The 16041-nt window shown below is 42.4% G+C and overlaps 12 non-coding genes across 12 annotated transcripts; all 12 read right to left on the bottom strand.

The window, feature by feature from the left end:
- Nucleotides 1-835: 835 nt before the first annotated feature.
- On the bottom strand, nucleotides 836-907 carry trnac-gca (transfer RNA cysteine (anticodon GCA)). Its single transcript has one exon. It is a non-coding gene; the product is annotated as a tRNA-Cys (tRNA).
- A 947-nt stretch (nucleotides 908-1854) lies between these two features.
- trnac-gca (transfer RNA cysteine (anticodon GCA)) lies at nucleotides 1855-1926 on the bottom strand. Its single transcript has one exon. It is a non-coding gene; the product is annotated as a tRNA-Cys (tRNA).
- Nucleotides 1927-2930: 1004 nt separating this feature from the next.
- On the bottom strand, nucleotides 2931-3002 carry trnac-gca (transfer RNA cysteine (anticodon GCA)). The gene has a single exon. It is a non-coding gene; the product is annotated as a tRNA-Cys (tRNA).
- A 1004-nt stretch (nucleotides 3003-4006) lies between these two features.
- Nucleotides 4007-4078, bottom strand: trnac-gca (transfer RNA cysteine (anticodon GCA)). The gene has a single exon. It is a non-coding gene; the product is annotated as a tRNA-Cys (tRNA).
- A 957-nt stretch (nucleotides 4079-5035) lies between these two features.
- Nucleotides 5036-5107, bottom strand: trnac-gca (transfer RNA cysteine (anticodon GCA)). The gene has a single exon. It is a non-coding gene; the product is annotated as a tRNA-Cys (tRNA).
- Nucleotides 5108-6054: 947 nt separating this feature from the next.
- trnac-gca (transfer RNA cysteine (anticodon GCA)) lies at nucleotides 6055-6126 on the bottom strand. The gene has a single exon. It is a non-coding gene; the product is annotated as a tRNA-Cys (tRNA).
- A 1004-nt stretch (nucleotides 6127-7130) lies between these two features.
- On the bottom strand, nucleotides 7131-7202 carry trnac-gca (transfer RNA cysteine (anticodon GCA)). The gene has a single exon. It is a non-coding gene; the product is annotated as a tRNA-Cys (tRNA).
- A 1004-nt stretch (nucleotides 7203-8206) lies between these two features.
- On the bottom strand, nucleotides 8207-8278 carry trnac-gca (transfer RNA cysteine (anticodon GCA)). Its single transcript has one exon. It is a non-coding gene; the product is annotated as a tRNA-Cys (tRNA).
- A 1986-nt stretch (nucleotides 8279-10264) lies between these two features.
- Nucleotides 10265-10336, bottom strand: trnac-gca (transfer RNA cysteine (anticodon GCA)). The gene has a single exon. It is a non-coding gene; the product is annotated as a tRNA-Cys (tRNA).
- A 957-nt stretch (nucleotides 10337-11293) lies between these two features.
- trnac-gca (transfer RNA cysteine (anticodon GCA)) lies at nucleotides 11294-11365 on the bottom strand. Its single transcript has one exon. It is a non-coding gene; the product is annotated as a tRNA-Cys (tRNA).
- A 1004-nt stretch (nucleotides 11366-12369) lies between these two features.
- trnac-gca (transfer RNA cysteine (anticodon GCA)) lies at nucleotides 12370-12441 on the bottom strand. Its single transcript has one exon. It is a non-coding gene; the product is annotated as a tRNA-Cys (tRNA).
- A 1003-nt stretch (nucleotides 12442-13444) lies between these two features.
- trnac-gca (transfer RNA cysteine (anticodon GCA)) lies at nucleotides 13445-13516 on the bottom strand. The gene has a single exon. It is a non-coding gene; the product is annotated as a tRNA-Cys (tRNA).
- Between the last annotated feature and the right edge of the window lie 2525 nt (nucleotides 13517-16041).

The raw sequence follows: 16041 nt of genomic DNA, 5'->3' as shown, positions 1-16041 counted from the left end.
GGGATGGTCATAGAAAAAAATAACCAGGGATGGCAGGAAAAAACACATTTGAGAAAAAAGTTTCCAGAATATGATAAAACAACCCTCTCACACACAGAGACAAGACTTCCTCCTCGCCAATAGTGTCTGGTTTAAATTCCCTTGACTCCACCCCCAGCTCACCTTGAATGACAGGCTACCTCCATTTAAGCCGTTGGAAGGCCCAGCTGTGTAACCCGACACAAAATGGAGGTAAAACAATCCAGCACAGCCTATGTATCTTGATAGTTAAAGAAAAATACGAGCCTTGAGCAACAGAGGACAACCTCAAGAGAGGTCATGGGATGAAGGCCTGTACTGCCATTGTCACGCTAAGCTTTGTCAAGTTGCAAGGGTCCTATCGGTTTCATTTGTTCTTTCAGAAACATTTTACATTCTCAGCGTGACCACAGTATCTGAATTCGACTATCATACATAGAGCAGATTCCCCAAAACCGAAAAAGTTTTTTATTGGGGGAATTTTGAGAAAGACACATTTTGTGTTTAAAAGTGAAATACTCCTTAAATTTGCTCATGATTTGAATCAAAACCCTGTGAGTGTACTCCAAGACACAGTGGGTAGGAATCTAGTAAAATATCTGTACACATTAGAAGAATCAAATTAACGCTGAAATGAAATGAAAATTTCACCGCAATTACCATGGAAGTTCTTTGGCATTGTAGGTGGCAGAACCACAATCCAGCACCAGCTGTACTTTTTGATTTTGCAAGCCTACGGTTCATGTTACAACATATCAACGGGGAACTTCAGTGGGTTGCAAATAGATCTCGTAAAAGCCACTTTGGGGAAGTGGAAAGGGGGCACCCGGATTTGAACCGGGGACCTCTTGATCTGCAGTCAAATGCTCTACCACTGAGCTATACCCCCACATGACTCTCTAAGCGGTCTGATTGGTAACTTTTCAAACAGGCTCAAGGCAAGCAATAGTAATTAGGATAACTTTGTGCAGAGTGGCTTTTCACAATGATTTTGGAGCATGTCCCACAAGGATGGCTACGTGTGAAACCCCACCTTGCGGGTAAATCAGGGATGGTCATAGAAAAAAGAATATGATAAAACAACCCCCTCACACACAGAGACAAGACTTCCTCCTCGCCAATAGTGTCTGGTTTAAATTCCCTTGACTCCACCCCCAGCTCACCTTGAATGACAGGCTACCTCCATTTAAGCCGTTGGAAGGCCCAGCTGTGTAACCCGACACAAAATGGAGGTAAAACAATCCAGCACAGCCTATGTATCTTGATAGTTAAAGAAAAATACGAGCCTTGAGCAACAGAGGACAACCTCAAGAGAGGTCATGGGATGAAGGCCTGTACTGCCATTGTCACGCTAAGCTTTGTCAAGTTGCAAGGGTCCTATCGGTTTCATTTGTTCTTTCAGAAGCATTTTACATTCTCAGCGTGACCACAGTATCTGAATTCGACTATCATACATAGAGCAGATTCCCCAAAACCGAAAAAGTTTTTTATTGGGGGAATTTTGAGAAAGACACATTTTGTGTTTAAAAGTGAAATTCTCCTTAAATTTGCTCATGATTTGAATCAAAACCCTGTGAGTGTACTCCAAGACACAGTGGGTAGGAATCTAGTAAAATATCTGTACACATTAGAAGAATCAAATTAACGCTGAAATTAAATGAAAATGTCACCGCAATTACCATGGAAGTTCTTTGGCATTGTAGGTGGCAGAACCACAATCCAGCACCAGCTGTACTTTTTGATTTTGCAAGCCTACGGTTCATGTTACAACATATCAACGGGGAACTTCAGTGGGTTGCAAATAGATCTCGTAAAAGCCACTTTGGGGAAGTGGAAAGGGGGCACCCGGGTTTGAACCAGGGACCTCTTGATCTGCAGTCAAATGCTCTACCACTGAGCTAAACCCCCATATGAGCCCAGATGACTCTCTAAGCGGTCTGATTGGTAACTTTTCAAACAGGCTCAAGGCAAGCAATAGTAATAAGGATAACTTTGTGCAGAGTGGCTTTTCACAATGATTTTGGAGCATGTCCCACAAGGATGGCTACGTGTGAAACCCCACCTTGCGGGTAAATCAGGGATGGTCATAGAAAAAAATAACCAGGGATGGCAGGAAAAAACAAATTTGAGAAAAAAGTTTCCAGAATATGATAAAACAACCCTCTCACACACAGAGACAAGACTTCCTCCTCGCCAATAGTGTCTGGTTTAAATTCCCTTGACTCCACCCCCAGCTCACCTTGAATGACAGGCTACCTCCATTGAAGCCGTTGGAAGGCCCAGCTGTATAACCCGACACAAAATGGAGGTAAAAGAATCCAGCACAGCCTATGTATCTTGATAGCTAAAGAAAAATGCGAGCCTTGAGCAACAGAGGACAACCTCAAGAGAGGTCATGGGATGAAGGCCTGTACTGCCATTGTCACGCTAAGCTTTGTCAAGTTGCAAGGGTCCTATCGGTTTCATTTGTTCTTTCAGAAGCATTTCACATTCTCAGCGTGACCACAGTATCTGAATTCGACTATCATACATAGAGCAGATTCCCCAAAACCGAAAAAGTTTTTTATTGGGGGAATTTTGAGAAAGACACATTTTGTGTTTAAAAGTGAAATTCTCCTTAAATTTGGTCATGATTTGAATCAAAACCCTGTGAGTGTACGCCAAGACACAGTGGGTAGGAATCTAGTAAAATATCTGTACACATTAGAAGAATCAAATTAACGCTGAAATGAAATGAAAATGTCACCGCAATTACCATAGAAGTTCTTTGGCATTGTAGGTGGCAGAACCACAATCCAGCACCAGCTGTACTTTTTGATTTTGCAAGCCTACGGTTCATGTTACAACATATCAACGGGGAACTTCAGTGGGTTGCAAATAGATCTCGTAAAAGCCACTTTGGGGAAGTGGAAAGGGGGCACCCGGGTTTGAACCGGGGACCTCTTGATCTGCAGTCAAATGCTCTACCACTGAGCTATACCCCAACATGAACCCAGATGACTCTCTAAGCGGTCTGATTGGTAACTTTTCAAACAGGCTCAAGGCAAGCAATAGTAATAAGGATAAATTTGTGCAGAGTTGCTTTTCACAATGATTTTGGAGCTTGTCCCACAAGGATGGCTACGTGTGAAACCCAACCTTGCGGGTAAATCAGGGATGGTCATAGAAAAAAATAACCAGGGATGGCAGGAAAAAACACATTTGAGAAAAAAGTTTCCAGAATATGATAAAACAACCCCCTCACACACAGAGACAAGACTTCCTCCTTGCCAATAGTGTCTGGTTTAAATTCCCTTGACTCCACCCCCAGCTCACCTTGAATGACAGGCTACCTCCATTTAAGCCGTTGGAAGGCCCAGCTGTGTAACCCGACACAAAATGGAGGTAAAACAATCCAGCACAGCCTATGTATCTTGATAGTTAAAGAAAAATACGAGCCTTGAGCAACAGAGGACAACCTCTAGAGAGGTCATGGGATGAAGGCCTGTACTGCCATTGTCACGCTAAGCTTTGTCAAGTTGCAAGGGTCCTATCGGTTTCATTTGTTCTTTCAGAAGCATTTCACATTCTCAGCGTGACCACAGTATCTGAATTCGACTATCATACATAGAGCAGATTCCCCAAAACCGAAAAAGTTTTTTATTGGGGGAATTTTGGGAAAGACACATTTTGTGTTTAAAAGTGAAATTCTCCTTAAATTTGCTCATGATTTGAATCAAAACCCTGTGAGTGTACTCCAAGACACAGTGGGTAGGAATCTAGTAAAATATCTGTACACATTAGAAGAATCAAATTAACGCTGAAATGAAATGAAAATGTCACCGCAATTACCATGGAAGTTCTTTGGCATTGTAGGTGGCAGAACCACAATCCAGCACCAGCTGTACTTTTTGATTTTGCAAGCCTACGGTTCATGTTAGAACATATCAACGGGGAACTCCAGTGGGTTGCAAATAGATCTCGTAAAAGCCACTTTGGGGAAGTGGAAAGGGGGCACCCGGATTTGAACCGGGGACCTCTTGATCTGCAGTCAAATGCTCTACCACTGAGCTATACCCCCACATGAGCCCAGATGACAATCTAAGCGGTCTGATTGGTAACTTTTCAAACAGGCTCAAGGCAAGCAATAGTAATAAGGATAACTTTGTGCAGAGTGGCTTTTCACAATGATTTTGGAGCATGTCCCACAAGGATGGCTACGTGTGAAACCCCATCTTGCGGGTAAATCAGGGATGGTCATAGAAAAAAGAATATGATAAAACAACCCCCTCACACACAGAGACAAGACTTCCTCCTCGCCAATAGTGTCTGGTTTAAATTCCCTTGACTCCACCCCCAGCTCACCTTGAATGACAGGCTACCTCCATTTAAGCCGTTGGAAGGCCCAGCTGTGTAACCCGACACAAAATGGAGGTAAAACAATCCAGCACAGCCTATGTATCTTGATAGTTAAAAAAAAATACGAGCCTTGAGCAACAGAGGACAACCTCAAGAGAGGTCATGGGATGAAGGCCTGTACTGCCATTGTCACGCTAAGCTTTGTCAAGTTGCAAGGGTCCTATCGGTTTCATTTGTTCTTTCAGAAGCATTTCACATTCTCAGCGTGACCACAGTATCTGAATTCGACTATCATACATAGAGCAGATTCCCCAAAACCGAAAAAGTTTTTTATTGGGGGAATTTTGAGAAAGACACATTTTGTGTTTAAAAGTGAAATTCTCCTTAAATTTGGTCATGATTTGAATCAAAACCCTGTGAGTGTACGCCAAGACACAGTGGGTAGGAATCTAGTAAAATATCTGTACACATTAGAAGAATCAAATTAACGCTGAAATGAAATGAAAATGTCACCGCAATTACCATAGAAGTTCTTTGGCATTGTAGGTGGCAGAACCACAATCCAGCACCAGCTGTACTTTTTGATTTTGCAAGCCTACGGTTCATGTTACAACATATCAACGGGGAACTTCAGTGGGTTGCAAATAGATCTCGTAAAAGCCACTTTGGGGAAGTGGAAAGGGGGCACCCGGGTTTGAACAGGGGACCTCTTGATCTGCAGTCAAATGCTCTACCACTGAGCTATACCCCCACATGACTCTCTAAGTGGTCTGATTGGTAACTTTTCAAACAGGCTCAAGGCAAGCAATAGTAATTAGGATAACTTTGTGCAGAGTGGCTTTTCACAATGATTTTGGAGCATGTCCCACAAGGATGGCTACGTGTGAAACCCCACCTTGCGGGTAAATCAGGGATGGTCATAGAAAAAAGAATATGATAAAACAACCCCCTCACACACAGAGACAAGACTTCCTCCTCGCCAATAGTGTCTGGTTTAAATTCCCTTGACTCCACCACCAGCTCACCTTGAAAGACAGGCTACCTCCATTTAAGCCGTTGGAAGGCCCAGCTGTGTAACCCGACACAAAATGGAGGTAAAACAATCCAGCACAGCCTATGTATCTTGATAGTTAAAGAAAAATACGAGCCTTGAGCAACAGAGGACAACCTCAAGAGAGGTCATGGGATGAAGGCCTGTACTGCCATTGTCACGCTAAGCTTTGTCAAGTTGCAAGGGTCCTATCGGTTTCATTTGTTCTTTCAGAAGCATTTTACATTCTCAGCGTGACCACAGTATCTGAATTCGACTATCATACATAGAGCAGATTCCCCAAAACCGAAAAAGTTTTTTATTGGGGGAATTTTGAGAAAGACACATTTTGTGTTTAAAAGTGAAATTCTCCTTAAATTTGCTCATGATTTGAATCAAAACCCTGTGAGTGTACTCCAAGACACAGTGGGTAGGAATCTAGTAAAATATCTGTACACATTAGAAGAATCAAATTAACGCTGAAATGAAATGAAAATGTCACCGCAATTACCATGGAAGTTCTTTGGCATTGTAGGTGGCAGAACCACAATCCAGCACCAGCTGTACTTTTTGATTTTGCAAGCCTACGGTTCATGTTACAACATATCAACGGGGAACTTCAGTGGGTTGCAAATAGATCTCGTAAAAGCCACTTTGGGGAAGTGGAAAGGGGGCACCCGGGTTTGAACCGGGGACCTCTTGATCTGCAGTCAAATGCTCTACCACTGATCTATACCCCCACATGAGCCCAGATGACTCTCTAAGCTGTCTGATTGGTAACTTTTCAAACAGGCTCAAGGCAAGCAATAGTAATAAGGATAACTTTGTGCAGAGTGGCTTTTCACAATGATTTTGGAGCATGTCCCACAAGGATGGCTACGTGTGAAACCCCACCTTGCGGGTAAATCAGGGATGGTCATAGAAAAAAATAATCAGGGATGGCAGGAAAAAACACATTTGAGAAAAAAGTTTCCAGAATATGATAAAACAACCCTCTCACACACAGAGACAAGACTTCCTCCTCGCCAATAGTGTCTGGTTTAAATTCCCTTGACTCCACCCCCAGCTCACCTTGAATGATAGGCTACCTCCATTGAAGCCGTTGGAAGGCCCAGCTGTATAAACCGACAAAAAATGGAGGTAAAAGAATCCAGCACAGCTTATGTATCTTGATAGCTAAAGAAAAATGCGAGCCTTGAGCAACAGAGGACAACCTCAAGAGAGGTCATGGGATGAAGGCCTGTACTGCCATTGTCACGCTAAGCTTTGTCAAGTTGCAAGGGTCCTATCGGTTTCATTTGTTCTTTCAGAAGCATTTCACATTCTCAGCGTGACCACAGTATCTGAATTCGACTATCATACATAGAGCAGATTCCCCAAAACCGAAAAAGTTTTTTATTGGGGGAATTTTGAGAAAGACACATTTTGTGTTTAAAAGTGAAATTCTCCTTAAATTTGCTCATGATTTGAATCAAAACCCTGTGAGTGTACTCCAAGACACAGTGGGTAGGAATCTAGTAAAATATCTGTACACATTAGAAGAATCAAATTAACGCTGAAATGAAATGAAAATGTCACCGCAATTACCATGGAAGTTCTTTGGCATTGTAGGTGGCAGAACCACAATCCAGCACCAGCTGTACTTTTTGATTTTGCAAGCCTACGGTTCATGTTAGAACATATCAACGGGGAACTCCAGTGGGTTGCAAATAGATCTCGTAAAAGCCACTTTGGGGAAGTGGAAAGGGGGCACCTGGATTTGAACCAGGGTCCTCTTGATCTGCAGTCAAATGCTCTACCACTGAGCTATACCCCGACATGAGCCCAGATGACTCTCTAAGCGGTCTGATTGGTAACTTTTCAAACAGGCTCAAGGCAAGCAATAGTAATAAGGATAACTTTGTGCAGAGTGGCTTTTCACAATGATTTTGGAGCTTGTCCCACAAGGATGGCTACGTGTGAAACCCAACCTTGCGGGTAAATCAGGGATGGTCATAGAAAAAAATAACCAGGGATGGCAGGAAAAAACACATTTGAGAAAAAAGTTTCCAGAATATGATAAAACAACCCCCTCACACACAGAGACAAGACTTCCTCCTCGCCAATAGTGTCTGGTTTAAATTCCCTTGACTCCACCCCCAGCTCACCTTGAATGACAGGCTACCTCCATTTAAGCCGTTGGAAGGCCCAGCTGTGTAACCCGACACAAAATGGAGGTAAAACAATCCAGCACAGCCTATGTATCTTTATAGTTAAAGAAAAATACGAGCCTTGAGCAACAGAGGACAACCTCAAGAGAGGTCATGGGATGAAGGCCTGTACTGCCATTGTCACGCTAAGCTTTGTCAAGTTGCAAGGGTCCTATCGGTTTCATTTGTTCTTTCAGAAGCATTTCACATTCTCAGCGTGACCACAGTATCTGAATTCGACTATCATACATAGAGCAGATTCCCCAAAACCGAAAAAGTTTTTTATTGGGGGAATTTTGAGAAAGACACATTTTGTGTTTAAAAGTGAAATTCTCCTTAAATTTGCTCATGATTTGAATCAAAACCCTGTGAGTGTACTCCAAGACACAGTGGGTAGGAATCTAGTAAAATATCTGTACACATTAGAAGAATCAAATTAACACTGAAATTAAATGAAAATGTCACTGCAATTACCATGGAAGTTCTTTGGCATTGTAGGTGGCAGAACCACAATCCAGCACCAGCTGTACTTTTTGATTTTGCAAGCCTACGGTTCATGTTAGAACATATCAACGGGGAACTCCAGTGGGTTGCAAATAGATCTCGTAAAAGCCACTTTGGGGAAGTGGAAAGGGGGCACCCGGGTTTGAACCAGGGACCTCTTGATCTGCAGTCAAATGCTCTACCGCTGAGCTAAACCCCCATATGAGCCCAGATGACTCTCTAAGCGGTCTGATTGGTAACTTTTCAAACAGGCTCAAGGCAAGCAATAGTAATAAGGATAACTTTGTGCAGAGTGGCTTTTCACAATGATTTTGGAGCATGTCCCACAAGGATGGCTACGTGTGAAACCCCACCTTGCGGGTAAATCAGGGATGGTCATAGAAAAAAGAATATGATAAAACAACCCCCTCACACACAGAGACAAGACTTCCTCCTCGCCAATAGTGTCTGGTTTAAATTCCCTTGACTCCACCCCCAGCTCACCTTGAATGACAGGCTACCTCCATTTAAGCCGTTGGAAGGCCCAGCTGTGTAACCCGACACAAAATGGAGGTAAAACAATCCAGCACAGCCTATTTATCTTGATAGTTAAAGAAAAATACGAGCCTTGAGCAACAGAGGACAACCTCAAGAGAGGTCATGGGATGAAGGCCTGTACTGCCATTGTCACGCTAAGCTTTGTCAAGTTGCAAGGGTCCTATCGGTTTCATTTGTTCTTTCAGAAGCATTTCACATTCTCAGCGTGACCACAGTATCTGAATTCGACTATCATACATAGAGCAGATTCCCCAAAACCGAAAAAGTTTTTTATTGGGGGAATTTTGAGAAAGACACATTTTGTGTTTAAAAGTGAAATTCTCCTTAAATTTGCTCATGATTTGAATCAAAACCCTGTGAGTGTACTCCAAGACACAGTGGGTAGGAATCTAGTAAAATATCTGTACACATTAGAAGAATCAAATTAACGCTGAAATGAAATGAAAATGTCACTGCAATTACCATGGAAGTTCTTTGGCATTGTAGGTGGCAGAACCACAATCCAGCACCAGCTGTACTTTTTGATTTTGCAAGCCTACGGTTCATGTTAGAACATATCAACGGGGAACTCCAGTGGGTTGCAAACAGATCTCATAAAAGCCACTTTGGGGAAGTGGAAAGGTGGCAACCGGACTTGAAACAGGGACCTCTTAATCTGCAGTCAAATGCTCTACCACTGAGCTATACCCCCACATGAGCCCACATGACTCTCTAAGCGGTCTGATTGGTAACTTTTCAAACAGGCTCAAGGCAAGCAATAGTAATAAGGATAACTTTGTGCAGAGTGGCTTTTCACAATGATTTTGGAGCATGTCCCACAAGGATGGCTACGTGTGAAACCCCACCTTGCGGGTAAATCAGGGATGGTCATAGAAAAAAGAATATGATAAAACAACCCCCTCACACACAGAGACAAGACTTCCTCCTCGCCAATAGTGTCTGGTTTAAATTCCCTTGACTCCACCCCCAGCTCACCTTGAATGACAGGCTACCTCCATTGAAGCCGTTGCAAGGCCCAGATGTATAACCCGACACAAAATGGAGGTAAAAGAATCCAGCACAGCCTATGTATCTTGATAGCTAAAGAAAAATGCGAGCCTTGAGCAACAGAGGACAACCTCAAGAGAGGTCATGGGATGAAGGCCTGTACTGCCATTGTCACGCTAAGCTTTGTCAAGTTGCAAGGGTCCTATCGGTTTCATTTGTTCTTTCAGAAGCATTTTACATTCTCAGCGTGACCACAGTATCTGAATTCGACTATCATACATAGAGCAGATTCCCCAAAACCGAAAAAGTTTTTTATTGGGGGAATTTTGAGAAAGACACATTTTGTGTTTAAAAGTGAAATTCTCCTTAAATTTGCTCATGATTTGAATCAAAACCCTGTGAGTGTACTCCAAGACACAGTGGGTAGGAATCTAGTAAAATATCTGTACACATTAGAAGAATCAAATTAACGCTGAAATGAAATGAAAATGTCACCGCAATTACCATGGAAGTTCTTTGGCATTGTAGGTGGCAGAACCACAATCCAGCACCAGCTGTACTTTTTGATTTTGCAAGCCTACGGTTCATGTTAGAACATATCAACGGGGAACTCCAGTGGGTTGCAAATAGATCTCGTAAAAGCCACTTTGGGGAAGTGGAAAGGGGGCACCCGGATTTGAACCGGGGACCTCTTGATCTGCAGTCAAATGCTCTACCACTGAGCTATACCCCCACATGAGCCCAGATGACTCTCTAAGCGGTCTGATTGGTAACTTTTCAAACAGGCTCAAGGCAAGCAATAGTAATAAGGATAACTTTGTGCAGAGTGGCTTTTCACAATGATTTTGGAGCATGTCCCACAAGGATGGCTACGTGTGAAACCCCACCTTGCGGGTAAATCAGGGATGGTCATAGAAAAAAGAATATGATAAAACAACCCCCTCACACACAGAGACAAGACTTCCTCCTCGCCAATAGTGTCTGGTTTAAATTCCCTTGACTCCACCCCCAGCTCACCTTGAATGACAGGCTACCTACATTTAAGCCGTTGGAAGGCCCAGCTGTGTAACCCGACACAAAATGGAGGTAAAACAATCCAGCACAGCCTATGTATCTTGATAGTTAAAGAAAAATACGAGCCTTGAGCAACAGAGGACAACCTCAAGAGAGGTCATGGGATGAAGGCCTGTACTGCCATTGTCACGCTAAGCTTTGTCAAGTTGCAAGGGTCCTATCGGTTTCATTTGTTCTTTCAGAAGCATTTTACATTCTCAGCGTGACCACAGTATCTGAATTCGACTATCATACATAGAGCAGATTCCCCAAAACCGAAAAAGTTTTTTATTGGGGGAATTTTGAGAAAGACACATTTTGTGTTTAAAAGTGAAATTCTCCTTAAATTTGCTCATGATTTGAATCAAAACCCTGTGAGTGTACTCCAAGACACAGTGGGTAGGAATCTAGTAAAATATCTGTACACATTAGAAGAATCAAATTAACGCTGAAATTAAATGAAAATGTCACCGCAATTACCATGGAAGTTCTTTGGCATTGTAGGTGGCAGAACCACAATCCAGCACCAGCTGTACTTTTTGATTTTGCAAGCCTACGGTTCATGTTAGAACATATCAACGGGGAACTCCAGTGGGTTGCAAATAGATCTCGTAAAAGCCACTTTGGGGAAGTGGAAAGGGGGCACGCGGATTTGAACCAGGGTCCTCTTGATCTGCAGTCAAATGCTCTACCCCTGAGCTATACCCCCACATGAGCCCAGATGACTCTCTAAGCGGTCTGATTGGTAACTTTTCAAACAGGCTCAAGGCAAGCAATAGTAATAAGGATAACTTTGTGCAGAGTGGCTTTTCACAATGATTTTGGAGCATGTCCCACAAGGATGGCTACGTGTGAAACCCCACCTTGCGGGTAAATCAGGGATGGTCATAGAAAAAAATAACCAGGGATGGCAGGAAAAAACACATTTGAGAAAAAAGTTTCCAGAATATGATAAAACAACCCCCTCACACACAGAGACAAGACTTCCTCCTCGCCAATAGTGTCTGGTTTAAATTCCCTTGACTCCACCCCCAGCTCACCTTGAATGACAGGCTACCTCCATTTAAGCCGTTGGAAGGCTCAGCTGTGTAACCCGACACAAAATGGAGGTAAAACAATCCAGCACAGCCTATGTATCTTGATAGTTAAAGAAAAATACGAGCCTTGAGCAACAGAGGACAACCTCAAGAGAGGTCATGGGATGAAGGCCTGTACTGCCATTGTCACGCTAAGTTTTGTCAAGTTGCAAGGGTCCTATCGGTTTCATTTGTTCTTTCAGAAGCATTTCACATTCTCAGCGTGACCACAGTATCTGAATTCGACTATCATACATAGAGCAGATTCCCCAAAACCGAAAAAGTTTTTTATTGGGGGAATTTTGAGAAAGACACATTTTGTGTTTAAAAGTGAAATTCTCCTTAAATTTGCTCATGATTTGAATCAAAACCCTGTGAGTGTACTCCAAGACACAGTGGGTAGGAATCTAGTAAAATATCTGTACACATTAGAAGAATCAAATTAACGCTGAAATTAAATGAAAATGTCACTGCAATTACCATGGAAGTTCTTTGGCATTGTAGGTGGCAGAACCACAATCCAGCACCAGCTGTACTTTTTGATTTTGCAAGCCTACGGTTCATGTTACAACATATCAACTGGGAACTTCAGTGGGTTGCAAATAGATCTCGTAAAAGCCACTTTGGGGAAGTGGAAAGGGGGCACCCGAGTTTGAACCGGGGACCTCTTGATCTGCAGTCAAATGCTCTACCACTGAGCTATACCCCCACATGAGCCCTGATGACTCTCTAAGCGGTCTGATTGGTAACTTTTCAAACAGGCTCAAGGCAAGCAATAGTAATAAGGATAACTTTGTGCAGAGTGGCTTTTCACAATGATTTTGGAGCATGTCCCACAAGGATGGCTACGTGTGAAACCCAACCTTGCGGGTAAATCAGGGATGGTCATAGAAAAAAATAACCAGGGATGGCAGGAAAAAACACATTTGAGAAAAAAGTTTCCAGAATATGATAAAACAACCCCCTCACACACAGAGACAAGACTTCCTCCTCGCCAATAGTGTCTGGTTTAAATTCCCTTGACTCCACCCCCAGCTCACCTTGAATGACAGGCTACCTCCATTTAAGCCGTTGGAAGGCCCAGCTGTGTAACCCGACACAAAATGGAGGTAAAACAATCCAGCACAGCCTATGTATCTTGATAGTTAAAGAAAAATACGAGCCTTGAGCAACAGAGGACAACCTCAAGAGAGGTCATGGGATGAAGGCCTGTACTGCCATTGTCACGCTAAGCTTTGTCAAGTTGCAAGGGTCCTATCGGTTTCATTTGTTCTTTCAGAAGCATTTCACATTCTCAGCGTGACCACAGTATCTGAATTCGACTATCATACATAGAGCAGATTCCCCAAAACCGAAAAAGTTTTTTATTGGTGGAATTTTGAGAAAGACACATTTTGTGTTTAAAAGTGAAATTCTCCTTAAATTTGCTCATGATTTGAATCAAAACCCTGTGAGTGTACTCCAAGACACAGTGGGTAGGAATCTAGTAAAATATCTGTACACATTAGAAGAATCAAATTAACGCTGAAATGAAATGAAAATGTCACCGCAATTACCATGGAAGTTCTTTGGCATTGTAGGTGGCAGAACCACAATCCAGCACCAGCTGTACTTTTTGATTTTGCAAGCCTACGGTTCATGTTAGAACATATCAACTGGGAACTCCAGTGGGTTGAAAATAGATCTCTTAAAGCCACTTTGGGGAAGTGGAAAGGGGGCACCCAGATTTGAACCGGGGACCTCTTGATCTGCAGTCAAATGCTCTACCACTGAGCTATACCCCCACATGAAACCAGATGACTCTCTAAGTGGTCTGATTGGTAACTTTTCATTCAGGCTCAAGGTAAGCAATAGTAATAAGGATAACTTTGTGCAGAGTGGCTTTTCACGATGATCTTGGAGCTTGTCCCACAAGGTTGGCTACGTGTGAAACCCCACCTTGCGGGTAAATCAGGGATGGTCATAGAAAAAAATAACCAGGGATGGCAGGAAAAAACACATTTGAGAAAAAAGTTTCCAGAATATGATAAAACAACCCCCTCACACACAGAGACAAGACTTCCTCCTCGCCAATAGTGTCTGGTTTAAATTCCCTTGACTCCACCCCCAGCTCACCTTGAATGACAGGCTACCTCCATTTAAGCCGTTGGAAGGCCCAGCTGTGTAACCCGACACAAAATGGAGGTAAAACAATCCAGCACAGCCTATGTATCTTGATAGTTAAAGAAAAATGCGATTGGTAACTTTTCAATCAGGCTCAAGGCAAGCAATAGTAATAAGGATAACTTTGTGCAGAGTGGCTTTTCACGATGATCTTGGAGCATGTCTCAATTAAATTTGCTCATGATTTGAATCAAAACCCTGTGAGTGTACCCCAAGACACAGTGGGTCGAAACGTCGTAAAATATCTGTACACATTAGAAGAATCAAAATAATGCTGAAATGCAATGAAAATATCACTGCAATTACCTAATTAATTTAGTGTCATAGAATAACATAACCTGGGATGGCAGGCTATGATTGGTAATTTCACTGTGAAATTTGACCAGGACACCGGGGTTACACCCCTACGCTTTTTGAGAAACATCCTGGTATTTTTCATGACCCATCAGTCTCAGGTCCTCGGTTTTACATCTCATACAAAGGACGGCACCTTTTGACAGTAGATGTGTACCCGTCACTATACTGGAGCATTAGGACCCATATAGACTGCAGGGTGAGCACCTCCTACTGTCCCCACTTACACCTCTTCCAGTAGCAACTTTTTTTTTCCAGGGAGGTCTCCCTTCCAGGTTCACACTCTGCTAAATTTCAGTGTGTTGCCAGTTTTGAGTTGCAGGATGATATGCCTTCTGGCAATAGATTACACAATGAAGTAATAACAAGGACGTTCAATGCATATATTGTACTCAAAAGTTCAATAAACCAAAATTAGAAATATGCTGTTCTTGTTAACTGTAAATTTGGTTACTTGTGCTTTTTGTAGTAGCCCTAAAATTCTCTTTGAAAGTTGTCCTGTGATATTATCTGGGAAAGACGTTTTCCAGATAACAGTAACAGAAAATTGTTAGAGATCAGACGTTTTACATTAAGTTCAAGCAATTAACCGTCAGCTTCTCCTGGTGTTCTCCTGGAGTCAAAGAACAATAGCGACACTATGATGTTGATAGATGCCATGAAAATATGGAATCCATGTTATGCGCTTATTGTCCTGCATGGTCATTATTTGTGTCTATAGAAAGAATATCAGCTGTGTAATGCAGATTACTACTGTGAAAAATTCTTTATTTGATAATGGAAAACTAAAGTGTACAATGTATCAATTAAATATAATTTGAATGTATGGAATTCACTTATAACTGATAAAATAAGACAACAGCTAACTGGATTTTCCCTTGAAAATAATTTCATATAATGTTGTTGATAAATTGATAGATATTGATAAATGTGACTCAGTGTGCAGTTTAACCTAATTGAGAGCCACCCCCAACATGAACACTACATTCTGCAGTACAACAGCAATTAAGGTTTCGCTTCAATGTTTCATGGTGATATGAACACAAGAACACAGCAGACAGCAGGCTGAGCTGTGCACCAGTGAAGGGATGTCTGCCAACAATGTGTTCACCAGGCAGGAATTGCTAACTCCATTAAGTTGATAAATTGTTTCAAGGAGCATATAATTTATTTGACAGGAAAGGTAAAATAATATCCTGCTGTGGTTTAGGTGAGAGATCCATTCAGTGTCTGACATTCTAGGATGGTTGGTATTGTACAGTATATAAGTAAAAAAAACATCTGTCATAACTACCCATCACTTTGATCAACTAATTTGAACTTTCACAATATACAGTACTCACAGGAATTCCTTTTTATTCCTTTTATTGCATATATTTGTCACCGATAGTCTCTGGATCAGGGATGGGTTGATGTTCAGTTTGTGATTCCAGCTCAGTTTTTACCTGCCTATTACAACCCATCGCTGGTGTGGTCACCTTAGCAACACTGTAGTGACAGTGCAGAGTGGGAGGCACCGAGGCGAGCACCAGTAAAACGTCAACACCCCGGGGTGAGGGGACGGAAGCACCAGTGTGAGGTTAGCAGGGGCGAAAAATAACACAAAAAGTGTGAAAAATAAACACAAAGGCACAAAGAAAGTGTATTGCTGTGCCTCGTGACCTCCAGGCTGGGTTTACCCTATTAAACGGGGTCCAGCCTGGGAAAAAAGAACCGCTAGCACAGCGGTGAGCAAACTGGACTTATCCTATTTAGCAGGGTCCATTCTGGTAGAGCAGGGCACGTAAGACCA

This window comes from Atractosteus spatula, chromosome 8 (assembly GCF_055471065.1).
Source record: "Atractosteus spatula isolate fAtrSpa1 chromosome 8, fAtrSpa1.hap1, whole genome shotgun sequence".
In the NCBI taxonomy this organism is placed as follows: Eukaryota; Metazoa; Chordata; class Actinopteri; order Semionotiformes; family Lepisosteidae; genus Atractosteus; species Atractosteus spatula.
Note: the sequence above shows the minus strand (reverse complement) of the source record. Positions and strands in the feature narration are given on the sequence as shown.